Source organism: Mus caroli, unplaced genomic scaffold (genome assembly GCF_978045245.1).
Source record: "Mus caroli unplaced genomic scaffold, Mus_caroli_1 scaffold_4, whole genome shotgun sequence".
Taxonomy (NCBI): domain Eukaryota; kingdom Metazoa; phylum Chordata; class Mammalia; order Rodentia; family Muridae; genus Mus; species Mus caroli.
In genome coordinates, this window is record NW_028227259.1 from 127,221,944 (window position 1) to 127,238,389 (window position 16,446).

General features: G+C 46.8%; 1 long non-coding RNA gene across 1 annotated transcript; it reads right to left on the reverse strand.

Annotated features, from left to right (window-relative positions):
• Positions 1-9,505: 9,505 nt before the first annotated feature.
• LOC147005352 (uncharacterized) lies at positions 9,506-13,294 on the reverse strand. The gene is made up of 3 exons (XR_015046858.1): positions 13,153-13,294; positions 10,763-10,878; positions 9,506-9,547 (listed from the first exon to the last, which is right to left on the reverse strand). It is a non-coding gene; the product is annotated as an uncharacterized LOC147005352 (long non-coding RNA).
• Between the last annotated feature and the right edge of the window lie 3,152 nt (positions 13,295-16,446).

Genomic DNA, 16,446 nt, shown 5'->3' on the forward strand with positions numbered 1-16,446 from the left:
TATCTTAAGCGGTACCTCTATTTGGTCTCAAACTACAACTTAGCTGGAAGCCCACACCCTGCCATTTCTCCCCAAGTGCCCGCACTACAATCCCTCCCACAGGGTGCACTTCCTCTTTCCTGGGTAAATTACTGTACTAGCTTTTGCAGGTGGTGTCACTGGCCACTGGCTTTTAACCCTTTTCAGGTGGCATTCAGTAATTCATAGATTGTTCATGAAACGCAACCTTGATACACATACACACACACACTCAGGTGGCATTCAGTAATTCATAGATTGTTCATGAAACGCAACCTTGATACACATACACACACACACACACACACACACACACGCACGCACGCGCGCAGCAGCCTTTATAGAAAACCCTCCTGTTCCCTCCCTCCCCGTGCCACCTGTTCCTGGAAGGGAACAGGCTTTCCCCTGGGGAGGATGGAATGTTCCGCAAAAGGACAGTTGGCTCTTCTTCCCAGCTCCAAGAGAAACCCTTAATCATCTAACATCTGCCTCTTTTGTTTAAGTAAAAAATTCTTTGCAAAGACAGATCTTGTCTTCAGCCCCATGGATCTGGCTCACAGGGTACACATTTAAAAATACTTAGGGGCTGGAGAGATGGCCCAGTGGTTAAGAACACTTGCTGTTCTGACCAAAGGACCTGAGGGGCTCACAACCATCTGTGCATGTTCTCAAACAGGCGCGTGCGAGAGCACGTGCACACACATACCTGTGCGTAAAAATAAAAAACGTGATAAAGAAAAAATTTAGTCTCTGAGTTAGATGTGGTGCACACCTTTAATCCCAGCACTCCCGAGGTAGAGGAACTCTCTGTGAGTTCCAAGACAGTTCTTGTTATATAGTGAAGCCCTGTCTATGAATGAATGAATTTTAAAGGTAGGTTCAAGAGCAGCAAGATGGCTTAGAAGGAGAAGGCGCTGGCTAGTTAAACCTGACAATCACCCCCAGAATCCACAGACACAACAGCAAAAAAAAAAATTTTTTTTTTCAGAAATGTAAATAAAGCTTAAGATGTGGCCTCTGGGCTACGGCTCAGTGTAGAGTTTGCCTAGCGTTTCTGAGACCAAGCACTGCTTTGAGAAATCAAAAGTAGTTTACACCTACCTTGGGCGACATAGCAAGACTGTGGTGTCAGAAAGCTTAAAAAGGAGGAGTCTCCGGAATCTAACTGAAGTCATGTAAGTGCGACAGAGGTGCATGCTGGGAACTCTGGCTGATGGGTCCTGTCAACATGGCTTACCAGCTGTGTGAACTACACCAACTGCCTCATCTTTCTGGGACTTGGTTTCCTCCCGGGTAGAAAGAAGGCAGTAATACAAACTCAGATAGACCGTGACTACATGAGGTGCTGAAGGTAAAGCATCCCTCAGAGTATCCGGTACGCATTAAGATCTCAACATTAACACTGGTCAACGGTCATCATTATTCCTTACGGTACTGGGAAGTTCATTACAGAGTTGCCAAGTGCTTAAAACACATCACAATCCAGCACGCCCAGTGAATGTTTGCTGGCTTAGATCTGTGAACTCAAAGGGAGAGACCATGTCTATAATATTATCTTGGCCCCAGTAGATGTTTTTGGTTTGGGCAGGGGCGGGGAGGGTGCCCCCTTCGGTGCTAAGTATAGAACCCAAGGCAAACCAACTGATCCCTGTCTTAGTAAACTTGACTCCAACCTGTGAGGCTGGAGAGGTGGCTCAGTGGTTAAGGGCACTTGTTGCTCTTGTAGGGGACTGGGTTTGACTTCCAGCACCTACAAAGCAGTTCACAATCATTTCTCTACTTCTGTGGAATCCACTCTCCTCTAGCATCCATAAGGCATCAGGCACACACACACACAAAACGCACATGTGTAAGGGCTAGCAAAATATTTATACACATAAAATCTTTTAAAAAATAAACACGGCTCCGGCAGCACACGCTTTTAATCCCAGCACTCAGGAGCCAGAAGCAGCAGGCTATCTGAGTTCAAGGCCAGCGTGGTCTACAGAGTGAGTCGCAGGACAGCCAGGGCAACACAGAAAAACCCTGTCTCCAGAAAAACCAAAAATAGATTTTTCAAAAATCAAACAACCCAGCTGATGCCAGATGCGGAAGCAGGAACCAGGAATACCTAGCACTATGGATGCAGGGGTGATTGTATTATCTGTAACTTTGAGGCCACCTTGGTCTTAGGTACCAAGTTCCAGGCCAACCTGGGCTACAAAGTAGGAGCCTGTGGTGGTGGGGGAGGGGGACACTAGAAAAGTTACACAAATTCCAATGAGGTAAAGTAGAGAAGGACTTAGGGTTAACTATTGCCTATGATGTAGTCAGGGGACATGGTGTCGTAATAGCTGCACAGATCAATGGAACATTGCAACCTGTAAATATTGCAAAGGGGTGTGTGTGTGTGTACAAGTACTGAGGATTAAGTCCAGCCCTTCTCAAATGCATGGCAATCACTCTACAAGGTGCTACTATATGGTTATCAGGCACATAATGTAGGAGAGAACCAGTGTGTGGCTGGGTGAAAGTCAGGGAGAACTTCAAGAAATTGGAGAGCTGGATTCTAAGGGAAAGCAGAGCTTGGGGGAGCTTGGGGGATGTCCTCCACAGACACTGAAGCAGCAGCCGAGCTTCTCATGAGCTAAGGGAGCAGGGGTAGAAAGAAGGCCCATCAGGCCTAGCAGAAGGAAGGGCTTGTAGATTGGGATCTAGCAGGCTTACTACTCCTACTCGGCACGTTCTGGAGACACACAACCACGATGCACCTTGATACAGCTGTCTGCCACGCCAGCTCAACCGCTCCGCAGTGGGAGGGAGAGAGAGTGTGACTGGTGTCTCAGTTTGGGTTCTACAGAAGACAAGACAGTGCTGGATGTGATGTCAGGAAGAGGTGGAGGAGGAGGAAGAAATGACTAAGCCTATGTGGGGCCTGCCTTGCTGTGTAGAACATAGGCTTTTGGAGTCCAGAGAATGAAAGCCGGCTGAGGCAGGGAAGGAAGGGGGAGTAAGACAACGGAAGGGAACTGATGAGTCTCTAATTACAGAGGCACTTTTGGGAAGGCTCCGTCTCTTCGTTCCTGAGCAAAGGTTTGCCCACTGCCCCACCTGTATGTCCATCAAAAAACTATCCCAAACTCTTCTTTCCCACATCCCTAGTGGTACCCTCCATTCTGCCTCTACATCCGACTACCTTGGAGACTCTAAGTGCCGTCCTGTGTCTTTCTGTGTCTGGTCTATTTCACTTGGCACACCTTCAAGATCCCACTGTAGCATTGATCAAATCTGCCTCTTTTAGTTGGAGGCAGACAATATATAGTCTCCAGTTTCTTTTTCATGTGCACTGCTGTTTGCCCACATGTATGTCTGTGTGAGCATGCTGGTGCCCCCCCCCCCGCTCCCCTCCCCCCCGAACTGGAGTTACAGATGCGCTGGCATTACAGGTATCCCCTAGCCTGTTTTGGCTTTCCTTTCAAGGGGAATTTCCATTTGGTTTGGTTTGGTGGTTCTGTTGCTGATTGGTTATTATTGGTTGGTTTTGGTTTTGAGACAAGACCCGGGCTACATAGCTCAGGCTAGCCTTTAACTCACTGTGGATCCTAGGGTAGCTTTACCCTTGTAGTTATTCTACTGCTCTGGCTTCTCAAGTGCTGGGATTACAAGCATGGCCCCTTGCCACCATCAACAGTACACCCCATTTTATTTTCTCACTCGTCCACTGATAGACATCTTTTGTGTTTCCACCCTTAGGGCTATTGCAAACCATTAAGATTTTTGTTCTTAGATTGATAGAGACACATTATTTTTAGACCATACGCATATGTTTATTTCTTTCTTTTTTTTTTTTTTTTTAAAGCTTAGCAGTTGTGATATTCTGAAATATGTGTGATCTTCATCCCAGTTTCCTGGCTTAGGACTTCAAAAAGCCTTTGAATCTCCAAAGTGATTTGTCTTTTTATATGCTAATGAGTCGAATGCAGCCTGCCAGCCTCCTGGTTGCTTTAGAACCAGAGCAAGGTGACCAGAATGTCTAAAGCCACATTAAAAGGTGGGAATCAGTCCCACCTGCCACCTCGGGACAGGGGTCATACCGGCGGTAAAGTTGATCACCAACAGCAAATGATTTAATCAATCATGGGTATGCAATAAAAATCACAATAAAAACCAGGAAGGGCCTCTGACAGGGTCCAGCAGATCTCGAGGCATATTCAAAGCCCCAGCACTGTAAAATGAAGTTACTACAAAGAGTACCCAGAGAGTATTTAGAGAGTCAATCTCTGGCCTGATGGTGGTGGCCCTTAATCCCAGCACTCCAGAGGCAGAGGCAGAGGCAGGTAGATCTCTATGAGCCTGAGGGCAGCCTGGTCTACAGAGCAAGTTCCAGGGGCAGCCAGGGCTACCCAGAGAAACTTTGTCTCAAAAGAGAGAAAAAAAAAAGTCAATCTCTTCAAGTGTGTTCTTTGTTCTGGTTTTTGTTGCTTTAACTCTGAATCGTTTATTTGTTGCCTACCTCATCCATTATCTCCTCAGGAAAATAAATAAGAGCGCTGTTGGGAGGAGGGGCTCCTGGGGAGACCTTCAGCCCTTGCTTGCAACAGTGTTACACGCCCTGGGTTTCCTTCTCTGAACCGAGCTCCTTCTACATCTGTGTTCCTGTCAGTGCCCTTGATAATGCTGAATGCCAGGGAACTTTCCGTGAGTTTACCAAGCCATGGTGTGATGGTTTGTATATCCTTGGACCAGGGAGTGGCACCATCTGAAGGTGTGGCCTTGTTGGAATAGGTGTGACCTGGTTGGAATGGGTGTGTCTCTGTGGGTGTGGGTATAAGATCCTCACCCTAGTTGCCTGGAAGTCAGTCTTCCACTAGCAGCCTTTGGATGAAGAAGTAGAACTCAGCTCTGCCTGCGCCATGACAGCCTGGATGCTGCCATGCTCCCACCTTGATGATAATGGACTGAACCTCTGAACCTGTAAGCTAGCCCCAATTAAATGTTGTTTTTTATAAGACTTGTCTTGGTCATGGTGTCTATTCACAGCAGTAAAACCCTAACTAAGACACATGGTGAATTAAGAGAGGCATAAGAACCCTAGTTTGGCCGGGCGTGGTGGCGTGCGCCTTTAATCCCAGCACTCGGGAGGCAGAGGCAGGCAGATTTCTGAGTTCGAGGCCAGCCTGGTCTACAAAGTGAGTTCCAGGACAGCCAGGGCTATACAGAGAAACCCTGTCTCAAAACAAAAAAACAAAAACAAGAGCCCTAGTTTGCAGTGGTCCCTTCAGATCTACAGGTAAAGGAGCCCAGGACACAGCGCTGACATCAGACTGTTGGGTGTCCTTGTTATGAAAAGGTCTCTTACATAACACAGCCTGGCATAGAACTTGCTGTGAAGACCTGTCTGACCTCAAACTTGTAGCCATCCTCCTGCCTCTGCCTCCCAAGTGCTGGGGTTCCAGCAATAGGCCACCACACCCATCCTGTTGTTTGGATTTTATTCTTTCTCTTTGGCAGTTCAGTGGATTGCACCCAGGGCTTTACCCAGGTAAGCATACCCTGTAACTCAGTAACACCCCCCAGCCCACATAGTGTCAGGATTGAATTAGAATACGGGACCCCCAGCCAATGTGCCCTATAGATTGGACACTTGACTGATCCGTTGGTACTTAGGAGGAATTCCCACACTTTGGGGACCGGAAGTCACAAAAGTTTTCTATTTGTGAGACTCTAGGAGACTATGGTGTTTTTTCTATACTCTTAGAACTCCACCATGTTCGTTTCCACGCTTGCTCACAGCTGTACAACTTTTATTACTCTGCCTATGACTGGTACGTTGTTAAGGTTATCTTTATAAACTATGCTCTAAGCTGACATTTTATTGATAAGACCACAATAATGGCAATGTGCAAATGAGTGGGTTTTGTTTCCTCCTGTTTTGTCTTGTTTACATTAGAAAAGAAGGAGAGGAGGCTGGAGAGATGGCTCAGCAGTTAAGAGCATTGGCTGCTCTTCCGGAGGTCCCGAGTTCAATTCCCAGCAATCACATGGTGGCTCATAACCATCTGTAATGGAGTCTGATGCCCTCTTCTGGTGTGTCCGAAGACAGCTTTATTTATAAAATAAGTAAATCTTAAAAAAAAAAAAAAAAAAAAGATGGAGATGGCTTGGCAGTTCAAAGCACTTACTGCTCTTACAGGAGACCTGAATACAGTTCTCAGCAACCACATTAGGTGGCTCACAACCAGTTGTAACTCTAGCTCCAAGGTTCCAATGTTCACCTGGCTTCTACAGACACCTACAGTCATGTCCAAATACACACATACAAACTCACACAATGTATAAATAGTGAGAGCTGCAGAGATGTCTCTGCAGATGCACACACTTGCTACACTGGTAGAGGACGGGTTCTCTTAGGACCTACACAGCCACTCACAGGCATTAGTAACAACTCCAGTTCAGGAGATCCACTGTCCTTTCCGGATCTCCACAGAGGACACAAAGCACACATGTGGTCCACATACACACATACACACGTACTGGCAGTCAAATACTCAGGTACATAAAAACAAGCCTTTAAAAAAAATAATAAATGGAAAGTAAAAATGAAAAATTGGATGGGGTGGCTCACCAGTAATATCAGGCGAAGCCAGGCCAGAATGAGATCTTGTCTCAAAAATAAAAGATTAAGCCCAGGTTGGTACTGCTACATGCTTATGGGTAGAACTATCTTTTATGTTACAATGTGTATCTTACTGTCCATGGAAAGAAGGGAGCCTTGCCGGGTTAACACTAGCCCATAATGTGAGCATTCAGGGAGACAGACAATGTCAGAGCCAGAAAGCTGGCTCCGCAGGGGAGAGCACTTGCCACCAAGCCTGTGACCCTTTGGAGCTACAAGGAAGAAGGGAATAAATCTATTCCCACGAGCTGTCCTCTGACCTCCACACACAGATCTTAGCATGTGTACCTCCACGTCACACAGGGTCTTGCTGGGCAGTGTGGTATGTGGTGGCGCATGCCTGTCAGTACTCAGGAGGCAGAGGCAGTTGGATCTCTGTGAGTTCCAGGCCAGCCTGGTCTACAGAGTGAGTTCCAGGAGAGCCTGGGCTACAACAAGAAACCCTGTCCCTGTTGTGAAAAACAAACAAGGTAGGGTCTTAGGCTAGCTCTGGCTAATCTAGAACTCATTATGTAGACCAAGCTGGCCTAGATCTCACAGAAATAAACCTCAGTGTGATGAGGTTAGTTTACATACCACAGGTTTAGAGAGAAAGAGAAGGATGGGGAGAGAGAAAGACAGAAACCCATGGCAGCCTGAGCAACCTTGTCTCCAGGCAGGGAAGGGCATGACTCTGGTAAAATGCATCTATCCCTAGTACCTCCTGGGGGTGGGGGTGGGGGTGGGGAAGTGTTCATCTGGTGCTAAAGCTTTGTGACTGGTGAGGACAGGATTCAGAGTCACTTCTATGCACACCTAATGTATTAGCCCTCATTAAAATTGTTAATTTCCCAGCCTGGGCAGATGGTAGGGCTGATAAGACACTTGTCTGGCAAGCACAAGGACCAGAGTTTGGATTCCCAGTGCCCACACAAAAGCCTTGCTGGTCCCTTGGACTACCTGAAACCTCAGCAGCATTTGCCAGGCAGAGATTAGATCCCTGGGACTAGCTATCTAGCTAGATGAGCCAGGTCATAAGCTCTGGGTTCCACGAGAGACCCTGTGCCTCAGTAAATGAAGAGGGGAGGGATCCAGGGAGACAAATGACATCAATCTCTGCTTGGAAGCACACACACACACACACACACACACACACACACACACACAGAGTCTGCTCTTTTTAAAATTTGCCAGTACAAAGTCCAGGTAAGAGGTTTTGCTACAGGAGAACTAAATCCCTCAGAGCAAAAAAAGCCAGACCAAATGAAGGGCCAACAGCTTTCGGCTTGCTGCCAGCAGCGCCAGGTTTGGAGCCCAGCTGCTGCCCTCTTGCCTGATGAACGAAGACAGCCTGTGGGAGAAGGTGGCAGTCTTCAAGCTCCCCCCCCCCCCCGTCTTGATAAAGCTGTGCCCCAGGCAGAGCCCTGGGACACAGGAGACCCACCAGCAGGTGAGCAGAGCCTGTCTGAGTCGTCATCGTCTTCAAAGAGCTATTTCCCAGGTGGGAAGATAAGTTTCTGAGAAAGGTACTGAGCAGTACACAGAGATAAGGGTCTCCTGCCCCTGCCCACACCCACATTATAGTCTCTCCTTTCTGTTATTTACAGAGCATTTCAGCAGGAAAATCAGCGGCCCTTCACTCGGACAGTTATTCAACTATAGCATTGCCAGATACTGACTGGGCACAGGAGATGTTGGCAAATGGACATTCCATTGCATGATGAGCTCAGACCTTAATAAATGCTTCTATAACTGAATAATAAATTGTGTTCACCATATTTAGCAAGTAGGCATTTATTAACTGCTGGACTACATGAAAGAATTTGGAACCTACCCTTTTGCTGTTGTTTCTTTTGCTTTGTTGTTGTTGTTGTTAGGGTTTCTCAGTGTAGCCCTGACTATCCTGAAATTTACTCTGTAGGCTGGCCTTGAACTCAAAGATCTGCCTGTCTCTGCCTCCTCAGTGCTGGGATTAAACCGACCTTTAATTGTGATGCTTAAATTCATACCACATTAGCCATCAAACCATCCAGCAGGCAGTGGTGGTCCATGCCTTTAACCCCAGCAGAGGATCCAAGTTTGACCCCCCGCATCCTTGTCTGTTGACTCACACTACCTGTAACTATGGCTCCAAGGGATCTAACATCCTCTTGAAGGTCTGATACCACTGTACTCATATGCACAGAGGCTGCCCCCCTTACCCCACATCTATACATGATTGAAAACAAGGCTTGGCACACACCTTTAATCAGAGGTCTCTGTGAGTTTGAGGCCCGACCTGCATAGGTCAGGCTTCAGAAAGACACACATTCCAGAGGATGAGGAGGATGGGGTGGGCTCATGAGCTAGGAGAAAACGGATACGCTCAAAACCGAAAATGACTTTCAGAGCCGTGGTCTAAAAGGCAAGCAGCAGCCCGCTTAGCCCATTTGGCTGCTGCGGCAAACTACCACAAGACTACAAGGCTTAGCAAAGAAGTTTAATTCTGTTTTAGAACCTCAAGATTCAACACAAAAGGCAGAATTGCCGATGGCTCAATTGGTCCAGTTTCTCCTAGAAAAGCTCGGCACAGACCAGGTGTGTTGGCATATGTCAGTAATCCCAGCACTCTGGTGGAGACAAGACCAGAAACCCAAGGTTATCCTCAGCTGTGTATGGAGCTTGAAGCCAGCCTGGGCTTCCCGAGGCTCCGCATCGCTAACAGACAGACAGAGCCATCAGATTCAGTGTCTGATGAGAACTTGTTCTCTGGTTCGTTGATGTCATATTCTTGTTAGGTCTTGTGGCAGATGAGGCATGACTCCTAGTCATAAGGGAGGAGGCAGGAGTCGATCAGATAAAGCTTCCCCAGGTGAGGAGCTGAGTGGAGACTATCCCAGGTGAATCCAATGTGATCTTAAGTAGACAGGAGAGGCAGAAAGAGAGGTACCAATGAAAACTAAGATCAGAGTAAGCGCTCTGAACACTGAAGGAAGGGGACCCACAAGCCCAGGACTACAGAATCCACCAGAAGGTGAAAGAAGGGAGGAGATGGGTTTTCCTCATCAGAGCCTCCAGAAGGAGCCAAATCTACCCTCTTTAGTTTATTTAAACCCCACAGCTTCAGTTTGACTTCTCAGTACCCAGAAGAATAAAAATCAAATTATGTTATATTAAACAACTGCATTATTTGTTAAGCACCGATGGGAAGTTAGTGTACCCATGGAAAGAACCCGAGCCGCTGTACCCTTTATTTAGAGGCGGGGTCTCTTTGTAGTCCTGGCTGTCCTGGAACTCACTATGTTGGCTTCAAACTCACAGAGAGCCCTGCTAAGGGCTGGAATTTAATGAGTGTGGTGGTGCTAGGCCTAGCAAGTTGTACCTTTTAGAAAGGTTTTTGGCTTGCTCTTACAGAGTGCGTGGGGTGAGTGACCAAGTGACCTCTGCCATCTGTGTGAATCCTGATGGCCCCCTAGATACAATGGACAAGAGAAAGCTGGAGGAAAGAGCGCTGATACTAAGAAAGTGTTAAGGAGAACAATTGCCTGGTAGACTTTTCTAGTGGAATGGATGCATGAAGGAAGGGGACTTGGGTGTGTACTCCACAGATCTATTCCCAGGACCTGCACTAGACAGGGTATGCCGGGGAAGCAGGGTATTTTTATGTGATTAGCCTGGAATAGTTCTCTGAGAAATAAATACCCTTGGTCTAAAGGGTTTTTATGAGTCAGGGCAGAGGATTAAAGGCAGCCAGGCTCTACAGAAATCCCAGGGTCAGGGACTGCCGAGGATGGAGACTTTTAATCTAAACCTTAAAACATTTTGATTTTTCACTCCCTAGATTCAGAGTGTCACTTTAAATATGTGTTTGGCAACATCAACGGTTCTATTTTTCTTTTTAATTGTACAAAGAACGATCCTGGAAATGGCCCAGCTCCAGACTGGAGGAGGCAAGGGAAATTTGGCAACAGCAGCTGAAGGCAGAGACACCAACTTAAAAAAAAAAACTATATGTGTCAAATGGATTTGAAATCTCTTTGAGAGAGCTGTGAGACCAAACTTCCTACTACCCTGAACTTGCTTGTGGTCAGCCCTGACTCAGGACTTCTAAAAGAAGTCTGATAGACTCACCAGCTTAGAATGGACACAAGACAGATGGACGGGTGTCCGGATAAAAATATCCCCACACTAATGCTGGACTGGATCTCGATTTCCTTCCGGCCTCAGTTGTCTTTCCCCTTTTTATCCTATGAGCGGCAAACAGAGGATTCTTTTTGTTGGTACTGCCTACTAGGTGCCAAACTGGTATGTATTCTGTCTGTGCACCCAACTACCAGAAGGATATCTTTATACCTGATTTCTATGTATGGCATCTGAGGCTCCAGGTGTCAGTATAATTCCACATCCCACTGCCAGGCCTGGGCCTCTATGCCCTCTGGTCCATGCCATCCTCTTAGCTTACTTTGGTCTAGATCATTGGGATCCATTCTTACAGCTGCTCAGTCAGCAGGTTTTTTTTTTTTTTTTTTTTTTTGGTTTTCCGAGACAGGGTTTCTCTGTATAGCCCTGGCTGTCCTGGAACTCACTCTGTAGACCAGGCTGACCTCGAACTCAGAAATCCGCCTGCCTCTGCCTCCCGAGTGCTGGGATTAAAGGCGTGCACCACCACTGTCAGCAGGTTTTCTGTATAGACAGGACCAATGGGAGGCAGGAATAAATAGTGGGACCTCCTGGTTGGGAAGGGCGGCCGCTGTTTCTCACATACATCCTATTAGACGCCTCTAGTTGTCCTTCCTCCACAGGCCTTTCACTTCCAGACAGTTCATCACTGTTCCTTTATCCTGGTACCTGTTTTTCCTGTTTGGATTCTCAGAGATGAACTGCCCTTGGTAAATACAGATTAGCCAATTCATTAGATGTGCGATGGGGCTGCCTTCATTCTTTGATCCCCACAGTGCCCGTGAGAGGGAAGATAGTCACCATCTATTGAGCACTGTGCTGATTGCCAGACAAATGTTCTGTCACGAAACACTCGTAACGTAACAACCCTTGCTGCCTGGTGCCATCGGGACTCCCACTTGACAGATGGAGCCCAGACAGCTTGGGATGTTTGCCAACGTAGCCGAGTTACACACCGATGAGACTGGAGTCCAAATCCAGGTGTGCCTCACCCAACAGTCTGTGATTTTCCCTATATCTGGTGAATGAGAATTCAACCTCCTTGATTGGCTGAACTCTTTGAGCCCCTCCAGGGCCCTGAGATTCATTCTTTCAGGCTGCCCTTACGGAAGAGCTGCAACCCAGGGAGTTCAGAGATCCATTCGGTTAAGTATTTAGACTCCCCTTCCTTTCCCTCTCAAGAGAAAGTCTAATTATATAGCTCATGCTAGCCTCAAACTCTTCTCTCCTACCACCTCCCAAGGGCTGAAACGACAGGGGTGCCCAACCACACCCAATGAACAGACTTATTGTCTCAATTCTGCAGGCCAGCAGCAAGCAGCCAGCAACTACAGCCACATCACTTTGAGGTCACCCAATCTCGTCCATGTGTTGGGAGGGACACCTTCTCTAAAGGTTTTAGGGGAAAATCTGCCGGAGGCTTTTTGCCCCAGTTTCTGATTCCTTCTGTTTACTTCCTGTGTCTTCTCACATCTCCCCTCAGTGTGTGCTCTATGTGTGTGTTTCAGACACTTTGGTTTCACGTACGTGGGTGTTTTGCTTGCACATATGTATGTATGTACGTACGCAACCCAGGGTAGCTCGGGACTCCCAGCAGTACCCCTGTTTAGGCCTGTCAAGTGCCAGGATTTAAGAGTCATAAGCCACCATGCTGGGCTGACATCTCAGTTTTGCTTAGACAAGCTGGTTCAGTGATTCTCAAACTTTATCCAAAGAACTTGCTAAAATCAAAATAGCTTGGATGACTTTTTTTTTTAAAAGATTTTATATATTTTTATTTAATGTGTATGAATGTTTTACCTACACATATGTTCACCATGTGTATGCAGTACCTCTGGAGGCCAGAAATAAAGTTTAAAAAATCAAAATCTGTCCTACTAAAAATAAATGAATCATAAATGAGATACTACTGCTTCCTAACAGCCTCATTTCTTCTCATCTGTAAAATGGTGATTTAATACTACAAGTCTGTAAGGAGTTTAATAGAACATTTAGTATACAATGAGATAATACATACTAGAGTTTACATGACTATGACTATAGGTGTTAATAAAAGGATGTAGGACAGGGCCTGTCATTGGGAAGTACTACACTGCTTTCTCTCCTAACAGAATAAGGATGTTGCTATCTCCTAAGCGACCTATGGCAGCAGTCTCTGGTCAGCCCTCAGGCTATGGCCATTAGTCCTGATAGATCAAGACCATTGTCTTTTCAGCAGAGTCTCTACACTCTCAAGCACAAACTGTTTGGGAAAGAAAAGTTGTTTGGGGCTTTTTTTTTTTTTTTTTTGGTTTGGTTTTTGGTTTTTTTTTTGAGAGCACCCCCAGAGGTTAAAAGCATACCTTCAGAGGACTTGAAGGAGACACCACAGGGTTGTTTGAAGCTGACATAGAATCTGAAGCCTGGAGTCTAACCCTGGTTGGCCACCCGTGCCAGTGCCAGTTTCGTTTCTTAGCAAGCGGCTTCTTCTTTCTTACCGGAGCCTCAGAGTTTCCACCTGCTGAAGTACCTCTATTGATGGCTTTGCTGCTACTCATGGTCCCAGCTGAATCTAGTAAGAAGGACAAAGGTTACTGTGGGTCCTTCAACCCTCCCGAGTCAGGGGCTGAGCTCAGAGCCTTCCCTCCACCCTAGATCTGGATATCTTTATTTTTATTATTATTTTTTTTATTTGCTTTGCTTTTTGGTGCAAGGATTGAACCCAGAACTACGTGCTGAGCTTTTTGTGTAGTTTTCTCTTCTATACTAATGGGCTGCGGCAAAGTAAGAGTGAGAGGAAGGAAAGGGGTTACAATGTTGCAATGAGGAAACCATCCCCGTGGCTAAGGCCTCACGTTTTTGTTTTTTGTTTTTTTTGCCACACCACTGCTAGATCTCTTCATTGCGCTACATCAGTAGACCTTCCTCTCTGCCTTCCAGATTCTTTTTTTTTTTTTTTTTTTTTTTGAGACAGGGTTTCTCTGTGTTCCCCTGGCTGTCCTGGAACTCACTTTGTAGACCAGGCTGGCCTTGAACTCAGAAATCCTCCTGCCTCTGCCTCCCAAGTGCTGGGATTAAAGGCCTGTACCACCACGCCTGGCTGTCCTCTCTCTTGGTTTCCATGAACCAAGGATGGCTGTTACTGTATTGACTAAACCTGGTCCTATACAAACTCTAAAGGGTGGGGCTCAGATCAATACATAAATTGGCTAGACAACTTTAGATGCTGACCTAGCATTGCTGCGATAAAGGCCAAGACCAAAGGCAACTTGGGAAGGAAAGGGCTTATTTGTCTTATGTGTTCCCAGGTCACACTCTATCAGGGCAAGAACCGAAGCGGGGATCAGGGAGGAACGATGCTTACTGGCTGCCTCAGCCTGCCCTTCTTATAGAACTCAGGATTTTACCCACCTGTCCAGGGGCCAGCACCACTCACAGTGGGCTGGGCCATCCGTGAATCAATCATTCATCAAGAAAATGACCTCCAGATTTGCATACAGGCCAGTCTGAGGGATACACATTCTCCATTGAGCTTCCCTCCTCTCCAATGGCTCTAGTTCATGTCAAGCTGACAAACAACAACAATAACAAACACAAAAACAAAAACCTAGCACAGATGCTATTACAATCAGAGCTATGCAAGGGAAGATATCAGGGTGACCAGACAAGACCATACGTGGGGCTATGTAGGCAGAAAGGAAAGGTCTTTGGGAATAGTTGAGCACAGGTATAAATGATAATCAGGAATAATAAACACAAAGCCCACGTACGAAACAAACCGAATGGGGTGAGATTTCAAATTCCAAGGGCTCAATCTTTTCGTTGTCATTTTATGTTCTTGAGATTTTTTTTTGTTTTGTTTTTCAAGACAGGGTTTCTCTGTGTAGCCCTGGCTGTCCTAGCAGTCACTTTGTAGACCAGGCTGGCCTCGAACTCAGAAATCCGCCTGCCTCTGCCTCCCGAGTGCTGGGATTAAAGGCGTGCGCCACCACGCCCGGCCTCTTGAGATATTTTTGTTTGTTTGTTTGTTTTGTTTTTGTTTTTTTCAAGACAGGGTTTCTCTGTGTAGCCCTGGCTGTCCTGGAACTCACTCTGTAGACCTGGCTGGCCTCGAACTCAGAAATCTACCTGCCTCTGGCTCCCAAGTACTGGGATTAAAGGCATGAGCCACCACTGCCGAGGGAGACAAAGTCTTTTATGTAGCTGGCCTAGACCTCAGAGATCCTCTTGCCCTGCCTCTGTCTCCCAAACGCTGGGATTAAAGGCTTGTGTCACCATGCCTGCCCCAAATTCTCAATCTTTGTAAACCTGGGAAGGCAGCAGCTAGGGGAATCTCAGAAACTCCACAGGAGGCCTCTCTTTTGTGCCATGTGGTTGGGTGAAGGGCTGCCCTCTAGCGGTTGCACAAGAGTTTAACTCCCACACCATAGACCTGGAGTGCCACACCACATGCTTAGGATTTGACTGGGATCTAAATTTATCATTTGTTCTTGTTTTTCCCACATGTATTCAGTCAACAAGCATTTCTTCAATGTGGAGTATGTGCCAAGAAACATGCTGAAGGCTGGGGGTTAAAGCGGTGAGACTGCTCTTAACGCGTCCTAAAGTTCCTTAGCCCAGTGCCCTCCCTACCTTATCTCTCCTGAGCCCCACCCTGAACCTCCCTATTTTCCTCTTCCCTTAGGTCCTGGCGCCTACATTGCTGGCCCAGGTCTCAGCTCAGATGAGACTCCCAAGGTGTGAACCTTTTTAGTATGCCTCCTGCAGAATAGAAAACCCCACGGGCCGGGCGTGGTGGCGCACGCCTTTAATCCCAGCACTCGGGAGGCAGAGGCAGGCGGATTTCTGAGTTCGAGGCCAGCCTGGTCTACAGAGTGAGTTCCAGGACAGCCAAGGCTACACAGAGAAACCCTGTCTCAAAAAACCAAAAAAAAAAAAAAAAAAAAAAAAGAAAACCCCACGGAGGGGTCTGGGAATGGCAGGCACATGCTAATGGCAGCACTCCAGAGGCTTGGGCAGATGGCTCTTTGTGAGTTTGAAGCCAGCCTGGTCTATATAACAAGTTCCAAGCCAGGCAGAGCTATGTAGTCTCAAAAATAAATAAATACAAACGGGGACTAGCATTCTAAAATTAAAATAACAACCCTTTTACTATTCACCTACTTTTTACCTTTTTTTTTTTTTTGTACACATTTTCTCCTGAACTATAATTTACTCGATGTTTGTGTGTCTTTTCTACAAGAGTGTTGGCTGCTGTAGCCGGGCGTGGTGGCGCACGCCTTTAATCCCAGCACTCAGGAGGCAGAGGCAGGCGGATTTCTGAGTTCGAGGCCAGCCTGGTCTACAAAGTGAGTGCCAGGACAGCCAGGGCTACACAGAGAAACCCTGTCTCGAAAAACCAAAAAAAAAAAAAAAAAAAAAAGAGTGTTGGCTGCAAGGGTGCAGGGAATTTTGTCCCTCTTGTGTTCCAAGGCAAGGGCTCACTCCTCCTTCAAACTCATTGTTTTCCAGTCTCCTCTATGCTGGGACTCCAGGCACGCATGACATCTTCGGGATCGACTTTGTCCGTCTCAATCACATGCCTACACCCTGCCCTCGGTGCCTGGAACCGTGTTGGCACCCAATAGACGCTCACTGAACTCTAGTAGCCCTCCGCT